General features: G+C 60.0%; 1 protein-coding gene across 9 annotated transcripts in view; it reads left to right on the top strand.

Moving 5' to 3' along the window:
• ARHGEF10L (Rho guanine nucleotide exchange factor 10 like) overlaps positions 1–16125 on the top strand; it is a 169735-nt gene that overhangs the window by 38415 nt on the left and 115195 nt on the right.

The following is a 16125-nucleotide window of genomic DNA, read 5'->3' as shown; positions in this document are numbered from 1 at the left end:
AGCCCTTTTCTTCTCCTCTCTGTGCCTCTGTTTCCCAGTCTGTAGAATGGGAGTGATAACAGTTCCTCTCTCGAAAGGTTGTTATGAAGATTGACGTGATCATAGGACTGAAGGGCCTGGACTCACTCTGGGCCCTTGGCAGGAATGATTGCATGTTCAGTGTTGTGGTGCTCACCCTGGAACCCGCTCCTTGATGGCACGGGGCCTAGTGCCTGGGCCCTGGACTCCACCCACTCAGCACTGCCTTCAGGGCTGAGCTCCTGGGCCAGGTCTCTGGGGAGAGGCGGGTCAGGGCCGCGGAGGGGCCCCGACTCCCACTGAAAGCCCCCTGCCGCCTCCCTCCCTCCCTCCTGCTCCCTGCTCCAGGGCGTGCCGAGGTGAACTGTATGTGGTTTCGTTCACTGTTTCAAGGAGCATCGACCCCCGTCTGTGTTCAGGGCCACTCCCAGGAGTCCCCCAGGCCCCCAGGTCTCCCCCGCAGAAGCCCCCCGCCTGCTTTCGACCGTGGGTGCCCGATCCCTGCTGGACCGCGAGCTTCGGGGTCTCGGGGCCGTGTCCGTCCTTCTCACCACCGTGCCAGCCCAGCGGGGCCGCGCCTGCACCCAGCTCGCTGAGGTGCTTGGTGAGTAAGCCATGTGCCTCGGCTAGGCTGGGGGTCAGCGGGGAGGGGGGCCTCGCCCCTGGCCCTGACAGCGCTCCGTCTGGTGGTTTGTTTGTGAAATCAGCGATGGCTGCGAGATGCCAGAAACAGTGCTGGGTGCTGAGCCCGGGAGGGGTGAGCCATGGTCCTCGCTTTGAAGAGGCTGCCCTCTCTCCCCGCTTCCTGCCCCTCTGCCCACTTCCTGTGTTCCGGATGCCATGCCAGGTGGTGGAGGCACACGGAGAAGCAGGCCATGGTCTCTGCCCACAGTCTCTGCTCCGAGATCCACGAAAACAGCACAGGTCCTTTGGAGACTTGGAGCCTGGTATTATCTGCCATGGAAACTGGTAGCGGTGATTTTGGTCTCTGTGTCCCTGTGACTGAGAGCAGTAAGGCGACCCTGAATTAACAGGCCACAGTCTGCTCTGATCCTCAGAGGACTTGACCAGACACCCCGTGACCAGGGGTTTCCACCTTGGCCCTGTGGACACCGGAGCCGGACGATTTTCTGTTGCGGGGCCGGGCTGTGCGGAGCATCCCTGGCCTCTGCCCTCTGCATGCCACTCGCTTCCCCTGCCCCCCCAGCTGTGACAACGCAAATGCCTCGTGATGTTGCCACATGTCTCTTGGGGGCAAAGTCATCCCTGTGGAGAACCACTGCCTTAGCTGGATCCGTGAAACTGTAATTGTGTAAGCCAAATGGAATGGAAAATTTGAATTCCAATATTGCCTCCCTCCAAAAAAAAGCAAAAGAGGAGAAAAAAAAGCGCCCACAACATCCCGTATTCCTTGGCTTTGGCTTAAAATCCAAACATCCGTTGGGAGGTGGGAGGGCCCTTGGAAGCTGGAGCAGCTGTGAGCTTTGGCCCAGAGGCGGAGCCTGTGGCGGAATGGGCGGAGCCATCACCAGGCCCGATCCCCTTGTTCTGAGCAGCTGCGGTGTAGGGCGGGTGGTCCAGTGACCACATGGAGTCCACGGGACCAGCGTCAGCCCTTGGAGAGTTGAGCTGGAATGTTGGACTGTTGCCCTCAGTCTCAGCTGGGCCCTGGCATTCTCCTCCACTGCGTGCATGTGTCAGTCTTTGCGACCCCGCGGACTCTATCCCGCCAGGCTCCTGTGTCCAAGGGATTTTTCAGGCGAGAATACTGGAGTGGGTTGCCATTTTCCTCCTCCAGGGGATCTTTTCCGCCCAGGGGTTGAACCTGAGTCTCTTGGGTCTCCCACTTTGCAGGCAGATTCTTTGCTTGCTGAGCCGTCAGGGAAGCCCATATGATGGACTTAGTGATTGTTTAGCATCTGCCTGCCTGTGGGGTTGTGGACTTCAGCGAGGCAGGAACCGAATCCCCAGAACCTTGCGTGGTACCTGGCATGCGGTAGTGCTCAGTCAAGTTTTGTGGAATGATTAAGAGAGATTGTTGGATGGATCCAGAGAGCTAACAGCTGGCTTCCTGGGAACTTCCCTGGTGGTCGGTAGTTAAGAATCTGCCTCCCAGTGCAGGGGTTGTTAGGGAACTAAGATCCCACCTGCCTCGGGGCAAATAAATCACAACAAAGACCCAGCTAGGCTAAACAAAAAAAAGCCTGGTTTCCCGCCCTCCCCAGAGGAGGGCGTGGGGCCTGGAGGCTGGTCTAACGTGTGGGGCACACATGTGGAAGGTGGGCCCTTCATCACTCACCTCCCGGTTTGCATCCTTTTGGGAAAGGAGATGCTGTCTCTGCCCCTGACTGAGACCCTGGCCACAGGACAGACCTCGGGTGAACCTGGCGAGGGGCTCAGCCTTGGCAGGGAATGCACAGGTGTCTGAGCTTCTGCCCACCCCCCAGCCCACACCAGTGTGGCTTTGTGGAGCGCCTGTTCGGTCTGGTGGCTGCAAGCAGGGAAGCGAGCCCTGGATCCTGGAGCCACGGATCCTGCCTTCCCAGGTCCGTCTCTTCCCACAGGTCAGTCGAGGATGCTCCTGGTACGGTGTCAAGTGACAGGCAGGGGCAGCCGCGGCGGGGGAGGCACTGTGAGCTTGTTGCCTGGAGGGGGCTTGCTCTCCCTGAGTTTAGCATTTGGGTTCAAGCAAGGAAAGCAGCCTGATGTCTGTGGCTCTCTGCAGGCCGAGTCTCCGGCGGGGGCTTTGCATAGGGCCCCTCGGCAGCAGGCTGCGAGGCTGCCCCGCCCCGCGACCGCAGCGTTCAGGTGGCTGGACCGTCTTCCTGGCTCCATACACTGGGTTTCGGTGGTCGCCGTGTTTCGCCCCAACTGAGGAAACTCAGCGTCGCTGCCTCCTTTTGGGCCTTCTTCCTGACTGCGACCCCCCTTTCTGGAATCTTGACCTTTTTTTGTTTGGCTGTTCCTGGTCTTAGTCTCAGCACACAGGGTCTTCGCTGAAACACGCAGGGTCTGCACTGCAACGCACAGAATCTAGTTCCCTGACTGGGGATCCAACCCGGGCCCCCCTGCACGGGGAGCAGAGCCTTTCTCAACCACTGGAGCACCAGGGAAGCCCCTGGAGTCTTGACTTTGCAAGGGGCAGGACGCAGGTGGAAACTTTGTGGAGCTGAGTGTTAGCCTCAGGGCCGGGTCCAGCGGTCCCTGAGCTGTCAGTGGGCAGCCCTGGCCCTCAGTGGGGTCACGGCACAGTTAGACGCTGTGAGAGGGGCTGCCCCCTTCTCATCTGGCTCTCACTGGCCCAAGAAGGCTCCTGACGACAGTGATGGGGAGGCCCCGGGGACCACTCAGCTCTGCCTGGGACCCCCTTCTTGTAGACGGGGCTGCTGTCCAGTTAGAGGGAGGTGCTCATTCATTCATTCAACGAACGTCTGTTGAGCACCTACTGAGTTCCAAGCTCTCCTCAAAGCATTTTATGTGAATTATAATCTCAGTTACTGTTGAAGTCGGAGAAGGCAATGGCATCCCACTCCAGTACTCTTGCCTGGAAAATCCCATGGACGGAGGAGCCTGGAAGGCTGCAGTCCATGGGGTCGCTGAGGGTCGGACACGACTGAGCGACTTCACTTTCACTTTTCACTTTCATGCATTGGAGAAGGAAATGGCAACCCACTCCAGTGTTCTTGCCTGGAGAATCCCAGGGACGGGGGAGCCTGGTGGGCTGCTGTCTATGGGGTCGCAGAGAGTCGGACACGACTGAAGTGACTTAGCAGCAGTAGCAGCAACTGTTAAAGTGTTAGTTTCTCAGTACTGTCCGACTCTTTGCAACCCCATGGACTGTAGCCTGCCCGGCTCCTCTGTCCATGGGATTTTCCAGGCAAGAATACTGGAGTGGGTAGCCATGCCCTTCTCCAGGGGATCTTCCTGACCCAGGGATTGAACCTGGGTCCCCTGCATTGTAGCCGGATTCTTTACTGTCTGAGCCATCAGGGATATCTTATTTAATCCTCATAAAAGCCCTTTGCAGTGGGGATCTTAAGGAAATGGCAATCCATTCCAGTACTATTGCCTGGAAAATCCCATGGACAGAGGAGCCTGGTAGGCTACAGTCGGGGTCGCAAAGAGTCACACACGCCTGAGCGACTTCACTTTCACTGTGGAAGAGGGAACCAGGGATAGAATGGTGAAATAACGTCTTTGTGTCATAGTGAGGAGGTGAAGGGCCGGTCACTCCTACCTGGGACTTCCCGGGTGGCTCAGTGGATCAGACTCCGTCTGCCAGTGTGGGGGACGCAGTTTCGATCCCTGGTCTGGGAAGGTCCCTCCTGCTGCGGAGCGACTGAGCCGGTGCGCCAGCACTGTTTGGTGAGTGAGGCCCGCTCTTGGTGCTGTTAACTGCTGAGCCTGAGCCCTGGAGCCCGCAAGCAGCAACTGCTAAGCCCTTGCCCTGGAGCCTGCCCTCTGCAACGAGGAGCCCCTGGGGGGAGAGGCCTGCGCTGCGCTGAAGAGCAGCCCTGCTCTGCGCGACTAGAGAAGATCTGTGCAAGCAGCGAAGACCCGGAGCAACCAGAAATAAACAAGTAAAAGCCACGCTTGAGGCCTGATGGCAGCAAAAAGGGGCTCCCAGGGGACACCCTGCAGGGCCGGAGGCAGCCTCAGGGTGGGGAGCCCTGGGTGCAAGGGGCACCTCGCTCCCACCAGGCAGCGGGCGGGGCTTGGAGCTCGTGGCGCCCGTGCGGGTTCTGCACCAAGGGCTGTGAGGAGGGGCACAGGCGTCCTCTGCAGGACGGGCGGCGGGCAGCGTCTGAGCTGCCCCACCCACTAGGAGTCCAGTCACGGTCTGCTGAGCACCGGCCTGGTGTTTGGAACGGTCCCCCCCGCCCCCTGCCCCGGGGTCAGAGTCCGGGCTTTGACTCCCTCCCAGGACAGCAGGCTTCAGGGCCAATCCGTTTCATGGTTGAAACCACCTCCTTTCCCGCCGAGCTCCTCCAGCCCAGCCTCCTCTGCTCTCTGCCCCGAGCCCCAGGCAGCACCTCTGGGAGGCGAGACGTTCACTGCAGGGGTGTGCGGTGATGGATCCCTCGGTCTGTTGAGGAAGAGGCAGGCGCTACAGGGGACAGACGTGGCCGGACGTCTCCACCCGGGGCTTCGTCACGGATCGGCCTCTGATGGCCTTCTTGGCTGTGGATGGATCTCTTTACGTCCCTGGGCCTCAGTTTCTTCCTCTGTAAAATGGGCTGATCCCGTCCCTCGTGGGTGCCCCCTGCTTTTGGGGCTTGGTTGGAGGACGGGCTTTTCTGTGCCTCCCTGGCAGTTGCGGAGGACAGGGAGCTCTGGGAACACACCCACGTCTTCCCTGGGGGAGGCTGTGGAACATATTAAAGGGGCGGCTTGACTCTCAGTGCTGCACCTTGGGGCTGAGGCCTCTGGGTTCCCTGGAGCTCCGCACAGGGCATTTTAGGAGACCCCAGATGCTGCCCAGACAGCTTGCCTCGCCTTGCTGGGGTGGGCTGAGTTATTTTTTAGCTCCGAGTTCTGCACGGGTTATTTCTTCCTGCCCAGAGCTCTCTCTGGGACAAAGTGACAGCCTCTTCACTGAGGGAGGCAAGGCTTGGGCCAGAAGAAGAGGCTGGAGCCAGAGTGGACCCCTGTGGGCTGCGACCGGGAGGCTCCCTCCACGCGGGCAGACTGCCCGTGGGGGCTGTGTGACCCTTCGCGGGAGAGCCAGGCATGTGCCAGGGTCCTTCACCTGCCTGCCAGAGTGGCAAAGGGCTGCAGCCACGGCTGCCTCAGGGTCCTGTCCCCTCTCCCATCCCCATGCTCCGGACTCACCGGAGCAAGAACCTGGTCTTTGGGGAGCAAGTTTGTAGCAGTAGTCCCGCCCACCCCACCCCTCTTCTGATCACTGCCTGACACAGGCCCCGGGCCTCTTCCCAGATGGGTTTTGGGGAGCCGCCTCCTGCACGGCTTGGCCCTGAGTTGTCTGTGCAGTTCTCTGGGGAGGGGCCGTCCTGGCTGAGGCTGGGTTCGGGCGGGCCTGGTGTGGGGGCCCCGGGCCTTGGCCGCCTCTTCCCCGCCCCTGAAGGTGGAGGTGGGACAGGCCTCGGGGCTGGCATGGACTGGCCTTCCTTCACTCATGAGCAAGTGTGTGTCGAGGTCTGCTGTGTGCCAGGCGCTGCTCCAGGGCCGTGGATGGAGCGGTGGAAGTAAGCGATCATGTCCACATTCTGGTCCAGTGTAAGCAGCTGGATGTATAGATGCCTGGAGGGTTAAATACCACGAAGACGGGGAAAGCAGAGGCCGAGGACACGGTGTGCCGTGGTCACGCATGTGCTGTTTGAGAAGCGGGTGCTTGGAGGGGCCTCTGAGAGTGGCCTTGAAGCAGAGCCCTGACGCGGTGCAGGCATTGCCCTTGAGTGTAACTGGGCACGAGTGTTTTAGGCAGAGCAACCAGCTGGTGCAGGGCTTCTCTGGTGGTCCAGTGGTTGGGGATCCATCTGCTAATGCAGGAGACACGGGTTTGCCCTCTGGACCGGGAAGATCCCACGTGCCACAGAGCAAGGAAGCCTGGGCTCCACGGTGTTGAGCCTATGCTCTGGAGCCTAGGACTACAGCTGCTGAGCCTGTACACCCTAGAGCACGTGCTGCATAAGGGAAGCCACCCCAGCGAGCAGCCCGCACACCGCAGGGAAGAGGAGATCCGGGCAGCAGCGGAGACCCGGCACAGCCGAGAACAAGCAAGCAAAGCCGCCAGTGCGGAGGCCCCGAGGTGGGGCGTGTGGGGGCCTGCACGTGGTCCTGGTGCCTCTGGTGGAAAAGCTGTGGAGAGAGGTAGGCTTTTAAGTCAGGGAGGACGGGGAGGGGCTCTTCGGGTGGGGTCTTGTAGGCCAAGGTGAGGAGCCCGGTTTCCACTGTGAATGAAGTAGGCATCTGAGGGTTTGCTCAGAGGAGTGACTCGACTGCTGGTTGAGAACAGAGTATGTCGGGCGAGGGGTGAAGGGGGAGCAGGAGGCCCGTCAGGGGCTGATGGCCCTCGAGGAGATGGCGCTTCAGAGGGGGTGGTGGAGTGGGAGCCACCGAGGTTGGCAGATGGGAGGCACGCAGGTGTGAGGGGCAGAGGAGCCAGGGCTGGGTCCGAGGGCTTCAGTCTGCGCCTCCGGCATGCTGGGACTGCCCCCAGCTGAGGTGGGATGCTTGGGAGCAGGGAGGGCAGGTGTGGACCCTGGAACGCACCTGCTGAGCAGGCGCACTTCTGGGCAGAAGTCTGGAGCTCCTGGGGAGGTCAGGCTGGCAGTGTGACCGTAGAAGTGGTCTTTAAAACAGAAATGGTAGAGGTGGTCTTCCCACAGAAACAGGATGTTCCTGGTGGTCCAGTGGCTGAGGCTCCACGAGGCCCGGTATCTGGAGGTCCTTGGCCCTTTCTGCAGCTTGGACCGTCCATCCTTTGCCACGTCCCGTCAGATTGGAGTCCGACAGACTCAGACGGGAGGCCTGGAGTCAAGCCCCTCCACCTCCTGGTCCCACCTCGTGTTTCCTGGTTGACTTTGGGAAGTTGCTTCCCCAGCGTGAACCCCAGCTTCCCATCCGTGAATCCGTGAAAAAGACCTTTTGGGCTGTCCTGGTGGCTCAGCTGGTAAAGAATCCGTCCACAATGAGGGGGACCTGGGTTTGATCCCTGGGTCCGAAAGATCCCCTGGAGAGAGAAAGGCTACCCACTGCAGTATTCTGGCCTGGAGAATCCCATGGACTGTGTAGTCCATGGGGTCTCAAAGAGTCAGACACGACTGAGCGACTTTGACTTTTCACTTTTTCCAGCCTGGAAATGCTCTGCTGATGGTGTGAGTATTCTAGAGTTACACTGGTACTAAATTGCCCGAGAGGTGGGCTTTGGATGGAGAAACTGAGGAGCAGAAAGGTGAAAGGGTGGTGCAGAGTCCATGCTTCCAAGTGTGTGTGCAGGGCCCCATCGCGTGGGCCGCCCAGGATGTGACCAAGGATGCAGAATGCTCCGATCAGCAGTTTTTCACCTGGCCCTGTAGCCTGGGGCCTCCTGCCTGAACTGGCTTGCTGGAGACAAAGGGGTTAATGTGCTGGAGGCAGGAGTGGGGGGGCACCTGGAGGAGGAGGAGGGGGAGAAAGAAGGGGAGAAAGAAGGGGAGGGGCTGTTCTGGGGGCTGTGCTGGCTCTGGTTTCCTAGCAACAGCCCCCACGAGTCCCTGCCGCCAGGGGCCCAGTGGGATCCTCTGCCCGGTGGCCCCCTTTGGGTGACTGCCCCCCACCGGTCCTGCCTGGGGATCCTGGACCCGGAGCACGCCCAGGAGGTCAGTGCAGGGAGAGGGGACGCTCATCCGGGGCCGGGACAGGGCCTCCATTGTCCGAGGCTCAGCCACTGGCCAGCCGCACCCCTGCCCGCGGCAGGAAGCCCATTGAGCGGCCTGGTGCCCGGCGGGCAGGGAGCAGAGCTGGAGCTGCTGTGCCTCCAGCACTCCAGGCTCCTGCCCGTCACCCCTGCCCTCAGCCACAGCCCGTCTCCGTGATGCCCGGTCTGCACTGCCCTCCCGTGAGAGCCGCCCTGGGCCTCCCCTCCCGCAGCCCAGGGACTCGGCTTAGAGCGTCTCTCTCTCTGCCCCGTTTTCCTCGCCGGTTGTGGGAGCCCAGTTGGGCAGGGGGTCTGGTGCACGGCAGTGCTCAGGAGACACCCGCGATGACCACTTCCAAGGCGATCGCTGTGTGATCTCATGGGTGGCGAGGGTTCTGGAGGTCAGGCCGGGCGTTCTTGTGTTCGGGCAGCCTGGCCTCCATGGAGCGATCAGCAGGATGGGGCAGTGGGAGCCCCGGGAAGGGCACTGAAGTCTGTGAAGGCCCCTCGGGTGCCGTCAGACGTCTTTCCTCCTGCACCGGCGTCTGACGGGCGACGAGAAGCAGAGGGTGAGTGCCTGCCTGGGTCTAGCCGGGAGGGTGAGCCGCAGGTTCAGTGTCTGGAGCTGGTCTCTGCGGCCCCAGTGGAGCACGGTCCACGCGTCTCATCGCGCTCTGTCCGGGGCTCTGAGCCCTGGACGTGTCCTTCTCACTGTCGCCCCGCCTGTGTTTTCTCAGCTAAGCCCCCGTCTCTCCAGAGCCCCGCGAGCCAGCGCCCTGCACGGTCTGCAGCCGGGGGTGCTGCGTGCACTGTCCTCCTGGCCCTGGTCCTTCTGGGCAGAGGACCCCCGGGGCAGCGGAGGTTGTCAGCCGGGCCATGGCCCCCTCCCGGGGCAGGGGCACCCCAGCCCCTGGGCTCCTCGGTGAGGTGCCCTGGGCAGATGCAGGCCCTCGGCTCTGTTCAGTGAGTGCGTCTCCACGGTGGGTGGTTTGCCGGTCCCGCTGCAGCCCCTGAGAGGAAAGGAAGCGGCCAGCCTAGGCAGGGAGACAGTTCCGACGGGGCCGGCAGGCGTCCCGGGGTCACCTGTGCTCCTTGAAAGCAGCCTTTCTCTGGCGGCACACATGAGCTCCCAGTTCAGGATTGCGAGCTGGAGCGCAGGGCTGGGGGCTTTCTGGCCACACCACGCAGCACGTGGGGGCCTGGTTCTCTGACCCTCGGCCCCTGCCTTTGAAGCGTGGAGTCTTAACCGCCGGACCCCTAGGGAAGTGCCCCCCGCAACCGGTCTTTTTAGTTTTCTGTAAAACATTACTTTGGCCGTGTTGGCCTCTGTTGCCGTGTGCGGGCCTTCTCTGGTCATGGTGGGCTGGGCTCGTCACTGCGGCCCCCAGGCGTCTCCTTGCTGTGGCTTCTCTTTGGCGCACAGGCTCTGGGGTGTGTGGGCTCAGAAGCTGTGGCCGGGTTTGGCTTAGTTGAGTGAGCTCAGGGCTTGTGGTGCAGGGGCTTAGTTGCCTCGAGGTATGGGGAATTTTCCTGGACCAGGGATCAAACTCACGTCTCCTGCCTTGGCAGGCGGACTCAACCAGTGGATGTCCAGGGAGGTACCCTCTCCCCCGCCAACACGCACAGGTATTTTTTTAAACCAAGCTTGGGAAACACTGCATAAGATGAGTCTGGGGAGGCCTCGCAGAGGAGCAGGGTCTGGGTTTTAAAGGTTGAGTAGGATTTTGCTTATTGGCTCTGAGAGGTCTCACTGGAGGGAATAAACAGACCAAGCAAAGACCCAGAGACACAGAACAAGTGGGCTCAGGGATGGGCCTGAAGCTGGAGCTCTCAGGCCAGGCCTGGGAGCTGCTGAGATGAGAGAGAGTGGCGGGGAGTTGGCGGGGGGCAGGGGGGAGCGGGGGAGGGGTTGGGTTTCATTTTGAGGTGACAAGGAAGAGCCTGAGGGTGTGTATTTCGGGACAGCCGCTGTGATGGCAGAGCTGGCGGGGTGGGCCGGGCTCACAGCTGACAAGGGCTGAAAGCAAGCGTGGCCCCCGGAGGGTGTGCCCGCAGCAGGACCCCCCGCCCCCAACCCGTCTCACCTCCAGTCCAGCACTTTCTTCCTGGCTTCCAGGCGCTGGACACGGTGCCTCTGAGGCCAGAGTTGCGGGCGAGGCCGGGCCAGAGCCTGGCCCTTGTTTGGCTGTGTGGGACGGGCTGGCGTCTCCCCTTCCTCTGGTGAGTCTGCAGCCCACCCTCCCCTCCCCAGCTGCACTCTCCCTCCAGCGTCCAGCCTTCCCGGTCCTCACCCTCCTGGCCTGATTTGTGACGATCAGAGAGGCTTGCTTGTGTGCTCCTCTCGGCCTCATTTGGGCGAGTGGTTGGGGCCAGTCAGTGGCGTGGGAGGTGGGAGTGGGTGCAGTAATACAGAGCCCGCCTGCCAGCGCAGAGGCGTTAGAGACCCGGGCTCGATCCCTCGCTTGGGAAGAGCCCCGGAGGAGAGCCTGGCAATCCCTCCAGTATTCTGGCCTGGAGAAGCCCAAGGACAGAGGAGCCTGGCGGGCTACAGTCCATGGGGTCGCAGAGTTGGACACGACTGAGCGACTTAGCACGCATGGCCAGTTTCAAGAGCTAGTGAGGAGGGCCTGGTGCAGGCAGCCCGGAGGATGACTTCCTGTGACCTTGAACTCTAGAGGAAGGACAGACTGACAAGGCTTTGCTTAAATTAGAGCCTGGAAGACACCTGCTGTGGCGAGCAGGGCCGCTGAGGGTGGAGGCAAGTGTGAATCCGGCTGCTCTCGGGGTTCCGGTCGCTGAACTTGACCTGCTTGGTGGGCACACCCAGAGCTGGGCTGGTCCTTTGCTTCTCTCTCCGCCTGAATGAACTTGAGAAGCGCTGCCTGGGGGCTTCTCTGGCAGTCCAGGGGCTAAGACTCCGAGTTCCCAATGCAGGGGGCCCAGGTTCGATCCCTGGTCAGGGAGCTGGATCCCACATGCCGAAACTAAAGATCCTGGTGCTGCAACAGAGACCTGGTGCAGCCAAATAAAATATTAACAAACAAAAATAAATATTAAAGAAGCACAGCCTGCTTCTGGCCATTCTGTGCGGCGTCACCAGGAAGAGCCGTGTTCAGGGGGCCTGCCTGCCTGTCCAGTGCTGGTGGTCGTTTTGAGAGAGCGATGACCCCCAAGAGCAGAAAGTCTCCTCTAACCCCCACCCACGCGGAGGGCTGTGAACGGCACCGTGAGGACAGTGGCCGGGGCGCCGGGAGCTACACCCGCCCGCACCGCAGCCCCGGGCTCAGGAGCACAGGGTTTCCGTGGGGTGGGCGGGGGAGAGGCTAGATTGTAACGGTGGCAAGTGGCGGAGCTGGGGTGTGAACTCTGATCGACCAACGGGTTCCACCCTTTCCGCGCCGCCTTGAAGCTACTGTCTGCTCCGACCTGTGATGTTATTTAGCCGTTTTGAAAATGAGAATGCTTGGGGCGTCCCTGGCAGCCCAGTGGTTAGGACTTTGAATCCACAGTGGTGGCTGGGGGCCTGATCCCAGGTCAGGGAGCTCAGAGCCGAGATGTTCATGGCCAAAAAACCAAAACACGAAAGAGAAGCAATATCGTAACAAATTCAATGGACTTTAAAAACGGTCCACAGCAAAAAAAATCTTTAAAAAATGAGAACGCTTATCTTCATCTTCCCTCCTTGTAATGCTCACTGTAGAAGAGCTCGAAAACTCAGAAAAATGGAAAGACAGTGGGAAGAAAACCTGTGGAACCCTGCCGCCCTAGCGAGCACTGTTCATCCCCTTCGTGCGTTTCCTTCTGTCCTCTCCCTCCCTGCGCTTCAGGAGCCCACTGGGAGTCCCTGGATGTGGGCGATCCAAGCCGCTCTTGGTTTTCAGTCGACTTCCCTCCCCAGCCAGGCCGCCTCTTCTGCCAGAGACCGGCCCGGCAGGAGGTTCTGGGTCGCTTTTCAGAGAGAGGCTCGTTTTAGGGGCATCACAGCACATTTCTCCTGGCTCAGCTTTCCAGCCTGAAGCTTCCAGGCCACACGCAGCTCAGGAGAGACGTTTAAAAAACTAATCAAGGAAGTAGCCAAGCAACCCGCCTGCTTCTTCCACACGTTCACACCTACGCCCCGCTCCTGGCCCTGCCAGCCTGTGGCGTCCTCCGGGCGGGGGCCGTCCTGCCCACTTTACGGAGATGTGGCCCGAAGCTCTGGGAGGCCAAGGGGAGGCCTGGGGTCCCACCGTGCGGCTGAGGCGGAACCCCTCCTGCAGATGGATCTGACTTCGCCCAGGTCCCCGCAGCTTGAAGCCCTCGGGTTCCCCCCTGAGCCTTCCCCAGGGTCTCTTGCACTCCTGGGGCACGGAATCCAGACCCCCGGTCCCAGCCACTGGCCCCGTTTTGGTGGTGACATCAAAAACGGGCATCTTGGCATCAACCGAGCCTGCCAGGGCTCTGAGGCTGAGCTTGGGTGCTGCTGGGAGCCCTGTGGGCCAGGTACCAGGACCCCAACTTTATAGGCGAGGACACTGAGGCTCAGCTCACCAGCCAGTGGGGAAGACACTTCCAGCCTGGGTCCCAAGGCAGAGCTTGGTCGTCACAGCCTGTGCCCTGGATGCTAATGACAGCCGAAGAACGGTGGGTCCGAAGGACCCTTCCAAGAGTGTTACCTGTATTTACTCTTAATTTTCTTGAGGACCCCATGAAGTTGGTCCTTTTTAATCCCCATTTTGCAGATGAATAAACTGAGGCCCAGAGGTGGTGTTAAATAGCTCATCCGAGTATGATAGCCCCTGAGCAGCGGGGCCTAGGCGGTATTGGGTAGCTAGCCTTGAACTCTCGGCTGGCTGCTGTGCCAGGAGGGTCTCTCGCAGGGCCCCTGGCTGCTCTGAGCCTGCCCTCCTCACTCACTCACCCTGAGCCCTGGCACACATGTGCAGAACGATCGCCACAGGCTCTGGGTGTGCCGGGGGCTTGCTGGCGTGTGTCCTTGCCTGGGGAAGAGAGAAGGGAAAACAGATGTCTGTCTGGCTGCTCGAGTTAATCATCGCGCCTTGGGCTGTGTGCGGGGTCGCTTCATTGTCTGACGTTTGCGACCTTATAGATGGTAGCCCACCAGGCTCCTCTGCCCGTGGACTTTCCTAGGCCAGAGTACTGGAGTGCCATTTCCTCCTCCAGGGCATCTTCCCAACCCAGGGATCGAGCCCACGTCTCTTAAATCTTCCCCAACCCTTTGCTGAGAGTTTTCAGCGTGGGACTGAACGACGCGATCACGCACTTTGTGGAGATCAACTGGCTTTTAATCAGAGTGAAAAGTGCGGTTCTCTGACCCTGCCCATCCCGCCTAGGAGGGTGCCCCACAGGTTCACAGGGTGAAAAGTGCGGTTCTGACCCAGCCCATCCCGCCTAGGAGGGTGCCCCACAGGTTCACAGAGTGAAAAGTGCGGTTCTGACCCAGCCCATCCCGCCTAGGAGGGTGCCCCACAGGTTCACGCATCCATGGCTCGAGGCCAGGTGTGTGGAGAACCGATTATAGCACCAAAGCCTGGAAACAACCTCAGCGTCCACTCAGGGATTATGTCAATCATGCCAGACGCCCGCCCCCAGCACTCTGCAGGCATTAACGCGAGACTCATGTCTATGTACTGTGCTTTTCTGAAATGACTTTGGAGCTTCTCCAGCAGAAGCAGCGGTTGCGAGGGCTCCCCGGGTGATGCAGCGGCTGTCTGCTGTCCCCCTGCGGGGCTTGCGGGTTCGATCCCTGGCTGGGGGGCTCCTGATAGGTTCCTACATACTGCACGTGGCCAAAAAGGAGGAGCTGCTGAGTGAAGTCAACCAGACAGGGGAAGACAGTTATGTAATGTCACTCATATGTGAAATCTTAAAAAACTGACACAAATGAATTTTTTTACAAAACAGACGTAGACGGCAAACTTACGATTATCAGAGGGGCAAGCGGGGTGGACGGAAAGATCAGGAGTTTGAGATTGACGCGGTGCTGCGTGTAAAACGGGCTTCCCTGTGGCTCAGGGGCAGAGTCCGCCTGCACCCAGAAGACGATGCAGGAGACGTCGGTTCCATCCCTGGGTCGGGAAGATCCCCTGGAGGAGGAAATGGCTACCCACCCCAGTACTCTTGCCTGGAGAATCCCAGGGACAGAGGAGCCTGGTGGGCTACCGTCCGTGGGATCGCCAGGAGTTGGACCTGACTGAGTTGACTTAGCGTGCACGCACGTGTATTAAATACATAAACAATCTGTATAGCACAGGGAACCGTTCGATACTGTGTAAAAAGCTATAATGGAAAGAATCTGAAAGCGAATAGGTGTGTGTGTAAATGTACACACACACGGAGTCACTTTGCTGCACACTGGGGCATTGTGAATAGACCGTGTGTGTGCCAAGTCGCTCAGTCGTGTCCGACTCTGTGCGACTCCGTGGACGGTACTCCGCCAGGCTCCTCTGTCCATGGGATTCTCCAGGCAAGAATACTGGAGTGGGTGCCATTTCCTCCTCCAGGGCGTCTTCCTGACCCGGGCATTGAGCCCACATCTCTTAAGTCTCCTGTATTAGCAGGTGGGTTCTTTACCCCTAGTGACGCCCGAGAAGCCGTAAATAAACCTCAATTTTTAAAAAAGTGGTTTTACCACAGGGTATGCAGTGTGCTTCCTTCTGCATAAAGCAAGGCATTTATACAGATGAACAGGCTGGTGCACGCACGGCACAGTCCTGGAAGGATTCATAGAAACAGGTCGCAGCAGTCACTCCTGGGGAACCTGAGAGACTGCCTTCTCATGGTCAGCTCAGCCTCTGTGTTGTTTGGACTTTGAGAGAAGTGGAGCACTGTGGTTATAATTGAGCACACGCGGGGGTCCGCGGACCGGGTTCACGCCCTGGCTCTGCCGCTCACTATGTGTGATCTTGGGCTGCTTTACTTCTCCCCTCTGGGCCTCACTTTTGTCTTAATTTGGATGAATAGATATTAATATTTGTAAAGCGCTCAGAATAAGGTCTGAGGTAGAGTAGGCACTGCATAGATGTTTGCTATTATTAATCAATTGCTATTTACATGCATTCTACTTTTATTTAGGAAGCCAGCTAATGTAAACAGAGGCTTTAGGATTGGAACGGGAAACAGGCAGGCAGCCAGAGTGCCGCAGGCCCTGATGAGAAAGGAGGGTTTGGAGCTCTCCCTCAGGGCCGAGCCCCTCTTCCACAGGGACGTCTAGACGTAGTGCCCCCGGCTCAGGCTCGGTGCAGAGAGGGAGCGGGGAGAGCTCGGCGGGCACGCCTGGCAAGGTTGCTCCAGGGTCCTGTAAGCCCAGAGGAGGCTCTGGCGGCTCGGTCGCGGGCTCCTCCACTGCCAGGCCTGGAGATACTGCCCCCCTGCTCCGAGCACTTAGGGTTCCGCCCTGATCTGGAGCCACCCGCCTCCACGAAGCCCTTTCCTTCCCTCACACCCACATGCCTGCCGGCCAAGCTCGGGGGTGGCGCAGGGGGAGACAGAGAGAGAGTAGACGGCCTTCGATGGGGCCTGTGGGGCGGGGGTGGCCCCAGGGCACCCGTGGTGACCAGGCAGCGAGAAGCAGGAAGCATCCGGCCCTCACCCGTGACCCTTCAGGCTGATCCGGTTCTGGAACACGGGGGCTGAGCATGATCCTGGCGTCCAAGGCTGGAGCTCCCCTGCCAGCCAGAGGGGCCACCTGCGAGCCCAGCTCGGCTGCGTGGGCTGGGCACAGGGAGGCCTGGGCCGGCAGGGCCTCT

The sequence above is a fragment of the Bos taurus genome, chromosome 2, assembly GCF_002263795.3.
Source record: "Bos taurus isolate L1 Dominette 01449 registration number 42190680 breed Hereford chromosome 2, ARS-UCD2.0, whole genome shotgun sequence".
Lineage (NCBI taxonomy): Eukaryota > Metazoa > Chordata > Mammalia > Artiodactyla > Bovidae > Bos > Bos taurus.
Note: the sequence above shows the minus strand (reverse complement) of the source record. Positions and strands in the feature narration are given on the sequence as shown.